This window comes from Agelaius phoeniceus, chromosome 1, assembly GCF_051311805.1.
Source record: "Agelaius phoeniceus isolate bAgePho1 chromosome 1, bAgePho1.hap1, whole genome shotgun sequence".
In the NCBI taxonomy this organism is placed as follows: domain Eukaryota; kingdom Metazoa; phylum Chordata; class Aves; order Passeriformes; family Icteridae; genus Agelaius; species Agelaius phoeniceus.
This window is the reverse complement of record NC_135265.1, coordinates 15,232,572-15,247,836: the sequence shown is the minus strand read 5'-3', so window position 1 is coordinate 15,247,836 and position 15,265 is coordinate 15,232,572. Positions and strand designations below refer to the sequence as shown.

Genomic DNA, 15,265 nt, shown 5'->3' with positions numbered 1-15,265 from the left:
AAAACTGATACTGTTTTTTTTTTCCCTCCCAAGTCTGGAGATGTAATTCCACTTTCATTAACATCAGGCACCTGAGATCACTCTTCTATTGCTTTATTACAAAAAAGCTCCACCTATCGTTATACCATTATACAAATATGTGAAATTTTGTGGGGATTACGGGATTTAAAAGCAAAGTGTGAATGTAGGTTCGAGATCAAAGTGTAATTGTACTGTTAAGTAAATGCTGAAGGGTCACAGTTTGTACTTCATAGTCCTGAAAAGGTAAGTAAAAAATTCTTGAAGTAGGGCACTAATATGTACATCTTCAGATTTAAGAGTCCTCCAGTGGCTAGGTATATCTTTCATTTATGCAGATGAAAACAGTGACGACTAATATTGTTTTATAGAGGTGGTACTAAATACATTTGTATGATCTCCTTTACATTTATGTCTGTTTAGGCTTTATCCTATTTAATGCACTGTTGTATTGCAAAAGAGAAAGGTGGCAGTAGAGTTTTTGTTCTGGGCATCCTCCTCCTCCCCAAACCCTTTGTATTGGTTTTTGTTTGGTTTAGGGTTTGCTGATAAAGAGGCAGCACTTACCAAAAGCCCATTAGATAATTGCTTCTTAAAACAGTGATTTGCATGTATTGTTTTCTTAATGTTGTGACAGTCGTGCTGAATGTTCACGGTAAGAGTACTGCCACTGCCAGCCAAACACTGAGCTACTGCTGGGGTAGCTACTTGCTGTAGCACGAGGTAAATGTCCCTCTCATCCTCCCTAAGCAAACAAAAAAAATTTGCTTGGAATTTCTTGCAATCTTCTGTTGATTCCTCTGTCTTCCAGTCTATTCTGGAAAATGGCTTTAAATTTTCTTTGCTGTGGTTTTGCTTGTGGGTGTGGGTTTGGGGACTTCTTTTGGGAACTTCTGGGTATTGGAGATCAACAGCAGAGACAGCTGGCTGATTGCTCCTGTGGTTATTAGCAGGCAGATGGAGCAAAAAGCATGTCAGTCTTTTTGGCACTATTTCAGCTACACTTGCCCTCTGCACAAAGGACTTTTGTGTTTTCTGTTACACTGAGGATCCTTGTATAGCAAAACAAATCATGATGGGAAAATTAAGTATATGGGATATTTGTACCCCTTGTGACTCTTCACTGCTATAGTCCTCCTGTGTTCAGCTTGTGATAAACTTCATGTTGAAGCCTTTGTTTTCTCCTAGGAATAGTGCAAGGCCTCAGCTTGTGTCTAAGAGTAAACTACACAGGATCTGGAATCCTGGAAATCCAGACTGTGGCTTCTTCATGTGTCATTTCTATATCACTGTGAACCAAACTGCAAGGGGTGCTGGAGGAAACTGTGAGACTGTTTTAATATTACTAGAGGGAGGTAATTTCTGCTAATTAGCCAGGTATTCTGGTTGCCCGAAAAGAGTAGAAGGAAACTTGCACAGTGTAGGGGTTTTTCCCTTGCCTTCAGTGTGTTTGAAACTCTGAAGACTGATATCCTCACATTAAAAAGGGAAAATTAAGATTGCATCATGTCTTGAGGAGGGTGAGATTTTTCCTTTAATTAATGGTCTTTAGCATACGTTTTTATCACTTTTATCACCTAGAAACTGACACAGATTTACAAGAATTAGAGAGTATTTTCTGACTGTAATAAAGAAAAAAATCCCATAGTATTTCTGACTTTATATAAAAATGAGATTTGTGAGGGTGTTTTGTACATTTTTTTGGCTGCCACTGTTCTCTCCCTTTTCTGTTAAAAACTTTTCGTGGGATCAATGACAACTCACTCCTTTTGAAAGCTTTTTTACTTTAGAATAGTGATGCCCCTGAAGGACATGGGATGTGCTCAGAACCACTTTCACATATGTTGGCTTGTTAAACAATTTTTGAAAGAAATGTCCTTCTTTAAAATTTCACAGCTGGTCATGGATAGACAATCTAGGAACAATTAACCTTTTGTTTTTTTTCATGCTAACTGCATCTTCATCTCATTGAATATATCCAAAATCTCATTGAAGCTTAGGAACTTTTGTCTGGTGGACAGAGAACAGCATCTTTGGACAATTGAAGGTGTTTGGTGGTTTTTAGTTGGGTTTTTTTTTGCTATTGGTTGAAGTTTTGTTTGTTTATATCTACTTTTCTGTTTCTCTGCAGAATTTAATCTGATATAAATTTTTGTTCTTTACTTATATATTGCATTTGGGATTCTGGATCTATACTTTCTAGGACAAGTTAGAAAAGTAGAACAGAGGTTTTTCTTTCACCTGTTTTCTGCACAGTGTGAGGTAGAGTGTGCATGTATGTTGAACAGATAGACTAATGTGTATTAAGGATGGGAATTCTGTGTATGTGTTGAATGAGTTTTGCTGGGGAATTAAAGGCATGTGGGTGCATTGCTTCTGTCAGAACTTCTGCATGGCTGTGGAAGGTGTAAAACATTTTAAGTGGTTAGGAGGCAAGCTGTTCATGCAATATGGTTTAACTTAGTCTTTGGATTAAAGATATTTCCAATAAATAATTGTAATACGCTTTCTATTTATGTCTTTCATTGCATGTAGAGTGATTCAATACTTGCAAAGCACCTTTGAACCTTTCTAGATGATTTGGTTTCAGATGTATTAAAGAGCTTCATCTTCTATGGCAGTACAAAATGACAATTCGTATTTTTGCCAGGGTTCTTGGTGGTGATCCTCACATGCTACTGTGTCCATCAGGTGCTCCAGGGACTGAGTAATTGTGGGCTGAGGGGGTTTTATGTTGTGTGGATATATGAAAGTAGTCGCTATGTCTCAGGAAATCCTTGATTAAATTACATTTCTATTACATTGAATGAAGTTGAAGTTAGGTTTTTGGCGTTGAAAAATGTTAATTCATGGTGTATCTAATATTGAACAATCAAAACTGGTATGCTGAAGAATGAAATGTATCAGTTTCATTAAAGCATAGTCAAAGCATGAGGAGGATTTTCTTGTATAATCCTCTCTCAAAGTATGGAAGGAGATGTGGTATTGAAAAATAAACCTTTTTTATGTGAGCATAACAAACCTAGCTTTACTTGCCTGCATGTGGTTGAAGAAATGAATGCCTGTCTTATATTGCACTCCTCTTCAAGAAGCTTCACCTGGTGCAGAAGTTGAGCTCAACAAAGCTAGTTGTGAGAAAACCTGGCTTTTTCTACCTAACCACCAGTATTTCTACCCTGAATCTCACTACTGTTTTGTTAGTCATTTTTCTACCTTTTTTTTGTTTCTGCACTAATGTGCAAATATGGGTAAGGAACTTGCTGATAAAGTGAAACAGGTGACTGCTTTTAACCTTGCTGGAACTGTCTTCTTTGAAGGATTTGGAGGTTTGGCATGTGTCCTTGTAATAAACAATGATTGTTTTCCCACAAATTACATGCTTGCTCTTCCTTGCTACCCTGAAAAATTAGTAATGAGAAATAATACAACCACCTTATGGAGAAAGAGTAGATCTCATCTTCATTTTTTCCTACTGTCTTTGAACTCCTGTGCTGTAATGAGCTTCAAATGGAGTAGTTATGTTCAGTTCTTGGTGCTTGTCTAGCTCTGGCAATCAGTCTCATTCTTGTGAATCAATAATAGGCACTGGCTTTAAGATTGCTTGATGGTGAATGAAGGGCATGTGTTTGGTTTTGGTTTGTTTGCTTTGTTTGGGGTTTCATTTTTGTGGGTATTTGTTTGTGTTTTTTTTTAATTTCACTAATGCTTTATGCAGAGCATCTCCCACTTGCTGTGCCTTTGAATATAACTCTCACTTAGAGGCAGTTTAGGTCATTTGAAGCCCCTTAATAATGTCAGCAACATGCAGCCCCTTACAGCAGATGGCTGTTAGGCATTAGGTTGCTGTGGAAAAATGTGTACAATAATGATAAGCTGCTTTCTGTATTTATCAAGAACATGCTCATCTGATGTTTAGGATATTACCTGCTGCTTTTCATGCATTTTTTTTTGCCATTTTTATATAGTCTTTTAAAGAACTTTGTGGGTTAATGTGGAATCACTTGTTTGTTTGTTAGTAATCAAGGATAGTCACCAGCTTCTTGCTATGGGTTACATGATTGAGGAAGTTCAATGTGTCTGTTTTAGGCCAACTTTAAAGATTTTCCCTAGAATTAGATGGAGAGCTCTTCAAAGGCTTGATCCTAAGGAGTTTTATCTGTTTTTTAGAGTCTCTTCACATTGAGGTTATTGTCATCATAAACAACTCACTATTTTGGATATACTGCTTGTTCCATGGGTTAATGAAAGTTAATATGATCTTTTTAAGTAGTGTGGAGCAAATGATGTCATTTCAAGAGTCTTTGAAATTGTCAGAAACTTCTTAGCAGAATTTAGCACCTGATGTCTTTTTATATTTCTGACTTCAGGTTCCCTTTAGGCAAATAACATGACCAGGAATTAGAACTTGGGTTTGGTGAACTGTGTTTTGTAGGCTACTCTGATTGCTTCTCAGTGCATGGATATCATTGAAAGTTTAGAGAAAAGCTGTAGGACATGTAAGAAATTAAATCTTCTTGAGGAAACATATGCAAAAGACGTTCCCAGATAGTACAAAAAAGGCTAAATCCATACTGTAATTGTACTGTTAAGTTCAACTCAACATGCTATAAAGTGATGGGGAAATTAAACTTTTTTTTTGTTTTTTTTAAGGGTTATGATGGACTGGAACTATTGAGAACAAGCAGAGCTGTTGTGAAAATTGATTATAATTATTTTAGGCTTTTGCCAAGGCTATTATTTGTTTACTTTGTCTACCTAAAAGCCCTCTAAAGTTCTTGAACCAGGTTATTTACCAAATTAAACAAATAGAATTTGAATTATAGTTTTACTAGTATTAAATCCAACTGTGATGGTAGAGATGCCTGATATAACAAGAACACAAATTATCAGAATATATTGGCTAACTCCATGAGAGCAGATTCAGAAGAGAAGTCAAAACAACTCATCATTTGAGTAAATCCTGAGTTGGAGTAAGTTCCTCTGGGTTTTACAAATGCTTTGTGGTGTACTGTATAACTCAGAGTAATGCTCTTCAAGGTGAGCAACTGTATATTGGGCACACAACCAGAAGTAGTGTTTTTAATAACTGAGGATGCTTCTAAATTAATCCACATTAGGAAAATAATAATTTACAAAGGTAAACATTACAGTAATTCCTGAACAGAGTAAATTTGAAAGGCAGCTTTTGTCAGTATAATTAAGGCTTTTGTAGCATTAATATATATAATTCATACCTGTCAAGACTTTAAAACTAGACCTTCTTAGTGAGACCTCACTCAGAAATGCTCTGGCTATAGTAGCATGAAAATAGGCACATGCAGAAATGTGTGAACCTCTTTCTGTGTCTGTGTTAATAACCTCTTCTCACACTGTTCAGGATGACAAATAGTGACAGTATACTGAAACAGACAAATTATTGGAATAATAATGATTAATAACCTTAGATACTTGCTCTGTGAAATCTGTTAGCTATAAAGCTTTTAGTATGTGTAAAGGTCATGGAAAGTTAGGCAGTGAAGTTGTTCAGAAACTTAAAAGAAATACTCAGATTATCCAAGTTCTTCAAGTTGTAATAGTTTGTGTTTGTCAAGCTTTCAAGTACCATCTTAAAGCACTTCAATACATGGAAGAAAAATGCTTCTGCAGGAGACTGTGTAGTCTCACAGCAGAACTGTGTCCCCTTGATGTAGTGCTACCACCCAAGCCTGCAGAGACTCCCCAGTTTCTGCTTGTCCTTAGGGCTTCAGCTCATGAATGAAGTTAATGCTAACAGTTCTCAAGGGTGGTTTGAAACTGTAATTCATGGTTTTTTCCTACCAGCCTGTCTTCTGTTCACTGAACTCACAGTTGTGCTTGGGAATTTGCTTTTGCACTCTGGCATGTAAAGCAGCCAAAGCAGTAGTTTCTACAATATAAGGGATTGTCTTATTGACTCAAGAAGCAGAAAGAGTAAGTGATTATCCACCTAGGATGGGAGTGGGGCTGGGAAACAGGACAAATTTGACATCTTCCCTATTCTGAGAAGGTAAGGACATTGCTGAACTAATTACACGAGTCTGTTAATTACATTAGTCCATGTCCTGATGCTTTAGAGGATCTATGTGTTCTGGGAAGATAGGTTTCCTACTGAAGTTAAAATAATTTCCCTTATGGTGGGTCTCCTGTGGGGTCTCAGGTCCTGCCAGCAAACCTGCTCTGGCGTGGGCTCCTCTCTCCACAGGTCCTACTAGGAGTCTGCTCCAGCATAGGCTTCTCACTGGGTCTGTCTTCCTTGGGCCTCCACCTGCTCCAGTGCAGGGTCTTCCATGGGCTGCAGGAGGTGTTTGCTGCACTGTGGACCTGCAGGGGCACAGACACCTCACCATGGTCTTCACCATGGGCTGCAGGGGCACCTCAGCTCTGCAACATGGAGCACCTTCTCCCCCCCTTCTCCACTGATCTTGGTGTCTGCAGAGTTGTTTCTCTCACATATTCACTCTTCTCTCCACTGTTTTAATTCCAAGCAGTTTCCCCCTTCTTAAATGTTTTATTCCAGAGGTGCTGCTGCAAGGGCTCAGCCTGGAGCTGGCTGGCATTGGCTCTGTTGGACACAGGAGAAGCTTCTGGCATCTTTTTCTAGAAGCCACCTCTGTAGCCCCCCACTACCAACAGCTTTGCAATGCAAACCTGATACAGACCTGTACCTTGTGATATTCCTTAAGGAAAGTTTGCAGAGATGACAAACCTGACTTTAAGCAATATTGACAAGACTGTCATTCTGTTGAGGAAAAAGCTTCCCAGCAAAACTAATGCTGCCTCCACTTAGTTTGGCTTGTCCTTCCAGTGATCCAAGAGCATTAATTTGCTGAAATTGTTTTGTTTATATAGTGACCCTACAAACTTGTTGACAAGTGGTGTGTGTTTACACCACATTGAAAGTGAGAGAAGTTTCAAATGTGAGGTGTGGTAGTATAGTGGTGTTGGGACACTGTTGGGGTTGTGTGGAGACAGCCTTGATCTGTGCACTGTGTTGTCCTGGGCTCTCAGCTGAGGGGTGTGGTAACTAATATGATTGTGTGTAAATGCCAGTAAGGGCCATTACAGGGTTTAATTAGCACAGAAGAGCATGTGTTTTGCAGGATGAAATAATTAACTGGTTTTGGACTGGATAGCTCCATTTTAAATAACAATGATCAGTGACTCCTAATTTAGATGAGATGCAGGAATGAGAGGGCAGAATGAAGGTTAACACTTAAATTTAGATACTGAAATTCAGACTGACATTTGGCCTTTCTATTTTCCCCCCTTTTTTAAAATGCAGCATTCTAGTTGTCTCTCTTCAAAGTTGAAGTACATTTATCTCAATTTTTCTGTTAGTTTTGTGATATTTGGTGGTTTTGGAGATTGGAAAAGGAGAGCATTTCTGAAAAAATATTTTCGTATCAGTTCATATTTGTCAAATGCCATTTGTGAAACTTCTGTTAGTATGTATGGGCATTAGTGTTTAACCTGCTGTGCCCACCTCTGTATTTAACTGAGTTGCCTTGTTCACGGGGAAGTTGGAGATTAACAGAACAAAATGTGATTATTCCAATATCTAATCAATTCAGGATATGATTTTGATCTTCAGGTGATGGTATTTATTGGCAGTTGGTGACTAAACTTCTGAATTTGTTGAATTGCTAAATATACATTGTCTAAGTGTTGGTTTCAGTGATCTTGCAGGTCCCTTTCAATGCGGGATGCTACACAATTATTTGGAAAGCTGTTCATGTTTGGGAGGCAGGGGGATGTATTTTAGTACAGGCTTATATATGTATTGCTTGTTGTCTTCCATCATCTACCTGGGCATCTTCTTGGTTTAGGTGACCTACACTTGTATCCCTAATTATTTGGGTCTTTCCATTTATCCTCCTGAAGACTTCTACTCTTAAGTGTCTTCTTGCAGTCATTTAAAGTTAAGAGCACCATGATGAGAACAGTGTCTCCTGTAGTCTTCTGTAGGAACTTTATCTCTTAAAAAGGCAGTTGTCCATGCAGAGAGAAGTGTAGAAGCATATCTATGTATGCTTCATCTCATAGCAGTTGCAAACAGCTCCTGAAGAAAGTATCATGAGCTACAACTTAACTGTTTATGTTTCAAGGAAAATCTTAAAAAGAAATGCAGAGCTGGTATTTCAGTATCCTTCCTGAGCACTTGTACTTATTGCAAACAAGTAAATGCTGTTGCTCTTCCATTACTTGACTGGAGAACAAGTTGAAATTATTCAAAATTATTTGTAAAAAAGCATGACTAACTCCCACTGTAATAGGAAAACATAAACAGTTGCAGATTGACCAAGCCCTAAATTCTTCATGTTTTGTTTTCAATGGAGAAGATGGATGGGTGATAAAACACAGCATGGAGTAGACACTCAAGCTTTGCAAATGTTTCATATTAGTATGATAGTTTGCAGTCCCATATCTTGTGAAGGTACTCCTATGGGAAGATTGAAGAGTGTTGGTTTTGGTGGGAGTTTTTGTTCTTACAAATTTTAAGTATTTTTCCCTCTTTACTCTTCAGCTGTCTCTATAGTAATTACCCACCCATATGTTTGTGCTTCTTTCAACTGAATTATTGCTCACTTGCAATGTTTCCAGATACTGTCTACTTACAACTTAGCAGCTGTACAAAACAAAACAGATTTAGAAGAACATGTAAAAGGTTACATTTAAAGAAGAAAAAGATGCTTGCAATTAAATAGTTTTAAAGAAATTGATAGAAAGCTAGAGAAAGCCAGTTTTCCTTGTAGGTAACTTCCCATGCTTCATTTTAAGAGTGCAAGCAGATAATACATTGTAGTAGTACAATGTAGGTTTAAGTGTTGAATGCTTTTCTCTTCAATCTACTGCTAGTACCCATAGTGTGTAAAATGCAAAGCTACTGGGCCAGATTAAAGCATTGTATTTTGACTTCCATAAACATGTCCCTCGTTTTGAAACACACTTGTACACTATGGCTGAATAGTGCTCTGGATTACTGATGTAAGTCTGCACTATGTCACTGTCAGTTTGGTATTGTGAGGGTTTTTAAAACATCCTTTCAGTATGCATTGCATTTCTCAGTGTAAACTACCATCCCTTGTACTAGCTCCCTTTTTTTTTGCTTTCATCTTCCTTGACAGTGTGTAGAACAGCAGCAGGAAGAAGGAATGGAAGCTGGACAAATTTCAGTTGCTGAAGAAGTTCTAGAATGTCCTTGCAAGTTATTGAGAGGGGCCCTGCTCTTGCAAGATGTGTGCAAGTGTTGGTGTTCATGGAAATTGCTGCATCCATTCCTGCCCTGCACAACCTGGCATAGCAGCTCATGGGTTTTGCTTTGTAATCTGCCTGTTGCTGTGGGACTTCTGCAGGAGAAGGTTGATGCATTTCTGCTTGTGGAATTTTGTTTATAATTGGTTGTCACCGGTTGGGAATGGATTGAATGTACAGGTTGAACACCTGTTGCTCTAGATGATCTCAGACTGCCACCAACACAATGGGTTTTTACACATTTCCAGATGAACTTGTGAACAATTGTAGCAAACCACTCATTCTTCTGTGAAACAGGCTTGGATGCAGTTTTATTCATGTTTGGTATGTGGGAATATTTAACATGTGTAATCTTTTGGAAAGTTAAATATATTCTAAATTTATTGTTAGGAGAGAGGCAAAAGTTTACATTGCGCGTCTGTGGCTTTAATGGTTCATAGTTGAAAATAAATAGTAATAAATGAGAATATTTGGCTTAAGTTTTGTGTGCTAAGGAAAGAGACTCTGCAATGCTGGTGTTACACTGATGTTAAAAAGTGTGAAAATAAAGTTGTTCCGTGTCCAGCACGATGATGGCATTAATTCCTATTACTCTACTGTGCAGAACAACAATAACCCCTGCCAATCTCCTCTGTATGGGAGGGACAAAAGGGTGGAGAAGAATGTCAGACTGTTAGCATAGTTTTCTATTCCCATTTCAAATATTTATTGAGCTTGTTAACAAATACAAAATGAGCCAGAGTCCTTGTCAAAGAGAGGGCTTGACTCCTTTTGTTGCCCTTGTGCTGTTATGTAATGCAAAGTTACACAGGAGTGGGTCAGAAAGATAACTTCATGTTCTGTGGTCCTAATGGCTCTTCATACTACATATTAAACACTTGAAACCAAAAAGTAAACTGAACAGGCTATATTTAAAACATAATTTCACAAGGTTTTTTGATGTTCACATTGCTGTTGAGGACTTTCCCTTCTTCCCCCCTCTGACATTGTAAATTAATAATTTTGTGTGTTTCTAAAAGGCTTAGAACCAAGGTAATTTCAGATGAAAATTTGGGATGATTAGCTAGGGAAAATAATCCAAAAGAAGACCAAGTTTTTTGTTAGATGAAACAAGTTCTGAACTTTCTTCCTCCTCTTTCCTTCTATTTGTGGTTTTCATGCTACATCTTCCCACTCCAAATCAATGTTTCTGTTCTAGGGACAGCATGTCAGTGGCTGCAGTGCCCTAGTCCAAGACCTCCATGGACCTTCTCCTATGTTACTTTAAGCCATGAAGCTTTCTTTAAAAGTATTAAACATTCAGTGGGCTCAGACTGCATAGACAGAAACAGTTATTTCAGAAATGACTCCTGAGGAGCAGTGATAGAGCTGTTTTAGCACATGTTCTGTTTTGGAGAATGTGTGTAACTTCTAAATGATGAGCTCACACTTTCTCTTTTGTCCCCTAGTTTACTAATGCTACACTGAAGAGGTAAAAAAAGCCCAGATGAGCATTCTGTTTTGGTGCATGGATAGAGTGATATTACTGAACACAAGAAGCTTTTAAATTTATGAAGCTTATGTTCAAATGTAATAAACAGAATTGCCAGAAGGCTGTATGTGTCAATTAGCTAGAACATGTGGGGGAACAGCATGGGACAGGACTGTGAGCAAGCAGTGTAAGTACCTTTCTTCCCTCTTTTCTGATTGAGAATGCTCTGGTTTTGGTTGGATTGACTTTTCAGAGATCATAAACTTGGCAGAGTCAGAAGAGATCTTTTTGCTCCCAACTGTCAGTGAATTTTTTTTTTTTAAATTACTTCTTGTTTCTTTCTTTTGGTCGCTTCATATGTAATGTCTCATGAGGGAATACCAGTTTTCACTAGAACTACTTCATAATGCACAGGCTGAAAAGGAGCAGTACAGTATTCTTTTTCTGCCCCATCTTTCAGGACACGACTTCCTTGTGAGGAAGTTTATGTATACTGTGTGGGGGGTTTTAATATATGAGTTACCAGATCTCTGAGTCTTGTGAGCATCTTGTTTGCATAATTTGAAAACAAGATATTTGTAGTGTTTCCCTACAGCTGTCCTCTGTCTGTGCCTGTAAGAGGCAAAATAAACTGAAAAATCTATATTTAAAACCCAACAACTGAACTGATGCATGCAGAATTCATTCTCCCTGCCATTAGCCTTTGAGGCAGACTGTTGTAAAAGCTTGTCCCTTGTGTGTTAGGAAATACAGAACTTGTGAATTGCTATTTGTACTGATGCAGGCTGCACTGTGTGGGTTTTGTTATGTAATTAGTTGGTCACACACATTTAACCATAAACATCAGTGTGTTCTGTGACCTACATACTTCCCCAACATGGACACTTGTGCAGGGGCTATAGAAGGTTAAATAAGGCATTTCAATAGAAATCAGAAGGGTCAGGTAGAGGAAGGGACTTGACATACTTTGTAGGTAAAGAATGCTAGCTTTTCCAAAATCCTGGTTTGCACTTAAGAAGATGCAGGTATAATTTCCTACTCTTTCCCCTCCCTCCTGTGCCCTTTCTGAAAGCATTCCTAACCTCTGGTTGCAAAATGCAGTTCTACTATTAAATTATTTTTAAATCTTTATAAAATTATTTTATAAAATGTCCAGTTACTGCTTTTGATACTCTGAGAGGTCTGTATTCCTCCTATGCAAGTTGAAAAGGAAAGCCTCCAGCCCCTGAAAAAGGATCATGCTTTCTCCTCCTCTTCCTCCTTTGAATTAATTTGGAGGAAACCCTGGGAACTAAAAACTTAGATTCTAACCCCATTGTTTTTATTTCTTTCATGCTTTCATATTAGAGATGGAAAGTAGTTTTGCAAAGCTATGTCCAATTGAGGACCTCGGGATTTTTAGATAGGAACCAACATCACTTAAGAAACCACTATCAAATATAATAGGTGTCCATGGCAGTAGGTAAAGAAGCGTTACTAAATATGTGTCTGTATTTAAATAGTTAAATGGAGGTATCAAAACATATAACTACTCTATAAAGAATAGTAAAGAACAGTACAATACAGCTGAGGCACACATTGCAATAATTTTCTGATTACATGACTATATGCAATTATTATAACTAGTAAATGAAAGTGAAATGTAAATGGGGAGGAAGAATAGATAGTAAAGTCATATTTAAGTTTTAAAAAAGTTAAATTTTAAATGACTGACTTGTTACTCTGAAGTTGGAGACAAAAATTTCATGGAGGTGTTTGAAACATCTTTGAGTAAGAAACTCTGCATGAGCAAAGGTTTAGTGCCAAACTAGTTAGGATATTTTATGTTAAAAAAAGAAAGGTACTAGAGAATGATCATGCTATCTTACTCAGAAGGAATTATTCAAAATTCTTATTTATTGCCTATTTGTGAGTGAGAGGAGTTCTTCTGGCTTCTTGTCAATAGAAAAAATTAACTTTTGTCCTACATCTCCGTTGTGTCCTGGTTACTTGCCCCTGAAAGAAAGTGAAGTTGTCACAAGCTGCCTGTAGTGTTTGCTCCTGTCTGTGAAAATTCATTTTGTATTCTTGTCAATTTTATAATCATGATAAATTCTAGACTTGAGACCATCATCAATTAACAACATCCTTTCAGTCTTCTGTCCTGACCTACAGGCTCTAATAACCCTCTTGTGTTCATGAGTGGGTACAATCTTGTCATATTTTTGGGTCTGGATTTTTTGTGGTTTGGTTTTTGAGGGTGTGTGTAATAAATAGTTTCACCTATTCTTAGTTCCATATCAAATGTCCCATGGCCTCCATTCAAAACCTCAGAGCTGGGATCTTGCTATTACTTGTGCAGGAAGATCACAGGATGATTTTGTGTGGGACTTGTGTCAAGACCTTGGATGTGGCCAAAGGTTGTCTGCTGTCTTCTTGGTGTGGTACTGAACACTTTGGTGTGTCAGAATGGGGCACCCACTGCTCTGTGCTCTGCAACTGCTTTATCCCTGCTAATGCCTGGTAATTTCTGCTGAACCAGCTTTGGCAGCCTCTGTTTCTTGCAGTAGCTGATAAACATTTGCCTGTTATGTTTGAAAAAGGCATGCTAAACTTAGGTTAAAGCATTTGTCAAAAATAGAAAAGAAAATAAAAAATGTATCCTGGTAGGAAAAGAAAAAGATCCATTAGTGGTGAGTTTCTTCTACAGCAATGCAATTAAAGGCATACAACAGAATAGGTGTACTTTGGTCGACTTTCAAATATCTTTTTTTTAACACTGTTTTTGATCTCTAAAGCTACTCTCTAATTTTCTTGACTGGAGACCATCTATAATTTCTATTGAAACTGATATGCTGATGTAATTACCAGTGTTTATCATCGAGTGAATTGGCTTGCCTATTCAGTGACTTACCTTTAAATTTAATGGAGTTTTCTTTAATAAGTAAGAAATCTAGAAATACTCCAAGTGAAAATACGCATTTCAGAAGTGGGAGGGAAAATAGCAGTGCACCTTGGTGCTACTAAGGCAGCTTGGAAAATCTCATAGAATAATGTTTTCCTAACTTGTTTACCAGGCAATTGAGAGAGTATTTTTCCTTAATCTGGAAATAATATTGGAGTTTTCTGCATGGTAAACATTTCTTGCTGCTAAAATGGATTGATGAATAGTAGTTCTGATAAGGATTATGGGGTTTAATGAATACATTATAGTTCTTCAAATTTCTACATTCAAGCAGCTACTGAAAATCTTTACCTGAGACTTCAGTATTCAAGCCTTGATTCAGAATGTTTGAAAATGTAAAATTCAGAGTTTCTTCAGCTTCAAGCTATCCTGTCAAAATATTTGTATATTTATTACCTTTGATGTATAATGAATGTCAAGACTTGGCTGTGAATGTCTTTAATTTTATTGTCAAATTTACTTAAAATTGCTTTGATTTGAGTAGGGTTGTTTTGGTTTCACTTTTAGGATGCGAGTAATTCTTTCACATTTTGCCTCATGGCATGAAGAAACCAAAGGAAATTATTAAATGCGTGTGAATAAGAAAGACTGAAAACAGAATTCTGTAAAAATTACAGTAGATAATAAATATTTTAAATTGCTCTTTAAACTTCTTTCTAAGAAAGGCTGGGGTGCTATTTATTTACAGTTTAATCTCAGTGAGCACAACTGAGATGCATAAAAGTGATTCTTGTTTTATAGCTTATGGCTCTTGCTAAGATTTTTTGTTCTATAAAGCTGTTTGTAGAGAGCTTCATGTATACATAGAGACTTGTGTATCATCTCTGTTAGGTGACATGACCTTATACTCTTTTGACACTACACCTTGACACTTGCAGGATTCAGGTTAAACATGTTTGCAATGTATTGATCTTGAAATCTCTTAGTTATGTATCTGATGATACAAGTTGATGATATAAGGAACCAAAAATTCAGTTTCAGTCATTGTTATTTCCCATCAGTCAATACTGACCTGGACAGCATTGAATGGAAATGGACATTCCCATAGATATTTCTAATATGAAATTCTAGTTGCATATATCAGTAGGAGATATGATTTTAAAATAAAATAAAGAAAATGCATCATTAATACATCTGACTCATATTCTTACATCTTCTGTGCTTCTATTAAAGAACAAACTTATCTTAATTGTCTATTAAATACCCAAACTTAACCCAAATGAATTTGTTTTCAGAAGGAGTGTTTAATTTGGTTGTAAACATTGTTGAGTTCTCACAAACCGAAGTATCTTATAGCACAGAGTGCAATGGGGAAAAATTATAGTGTATTTAATTAGGTACTTATAGTGGAGAATGCAGCACATAAGTGAGCTGCAGAACTGCAAAAATAAAAGCTGTGATTGCTGAAGGGGGGTGATAGAGCTTTCACTTCAGGCTGCTGTTGTGCTGTGGCATTAATATGCAAATAAATGCACATATACACAATCACATTGTCCCCAGCTGAACTTTGTTGTCCCCTCAAGGTCACAATAAAATCATTGCCCACAGTGATTGTATTCACA

The 15,265-nt window shown here is 37.3% G+C and overlaps 1 protein-coding gene and 1 long non-coding RNA gene across 5 annotated transcripts in view; both read left to right on the top strand.

Annotated features, from left to right (window-relative positions):
- Nucleotides 1-9,855, top strand: part of LOC143693325 (uncharacterized) — a 40,006-nt gene extending 30,151 nt beyond the window's left edge. The window contains exon 3 of the long non-coding RNA XR_013180871.1: nucleotides 9,162-9,855. This is a non-coding gene — a long non-coding RNA (uncharacterized LOC143693325). The remainder of the gene's footprint in view (nucleotides 1-9,161) is intronic.
- The window catches only part of ZEB1 (zinc finger E-box binding homeobox 1), a 120,350-nt gene that overhangs the window by 35,157 nt on the left and 69,928 nt on the right, over nucleotides 1-15,265 (top strand). The gene's annotated exons all lie outside the window — the stretch shown is intronic.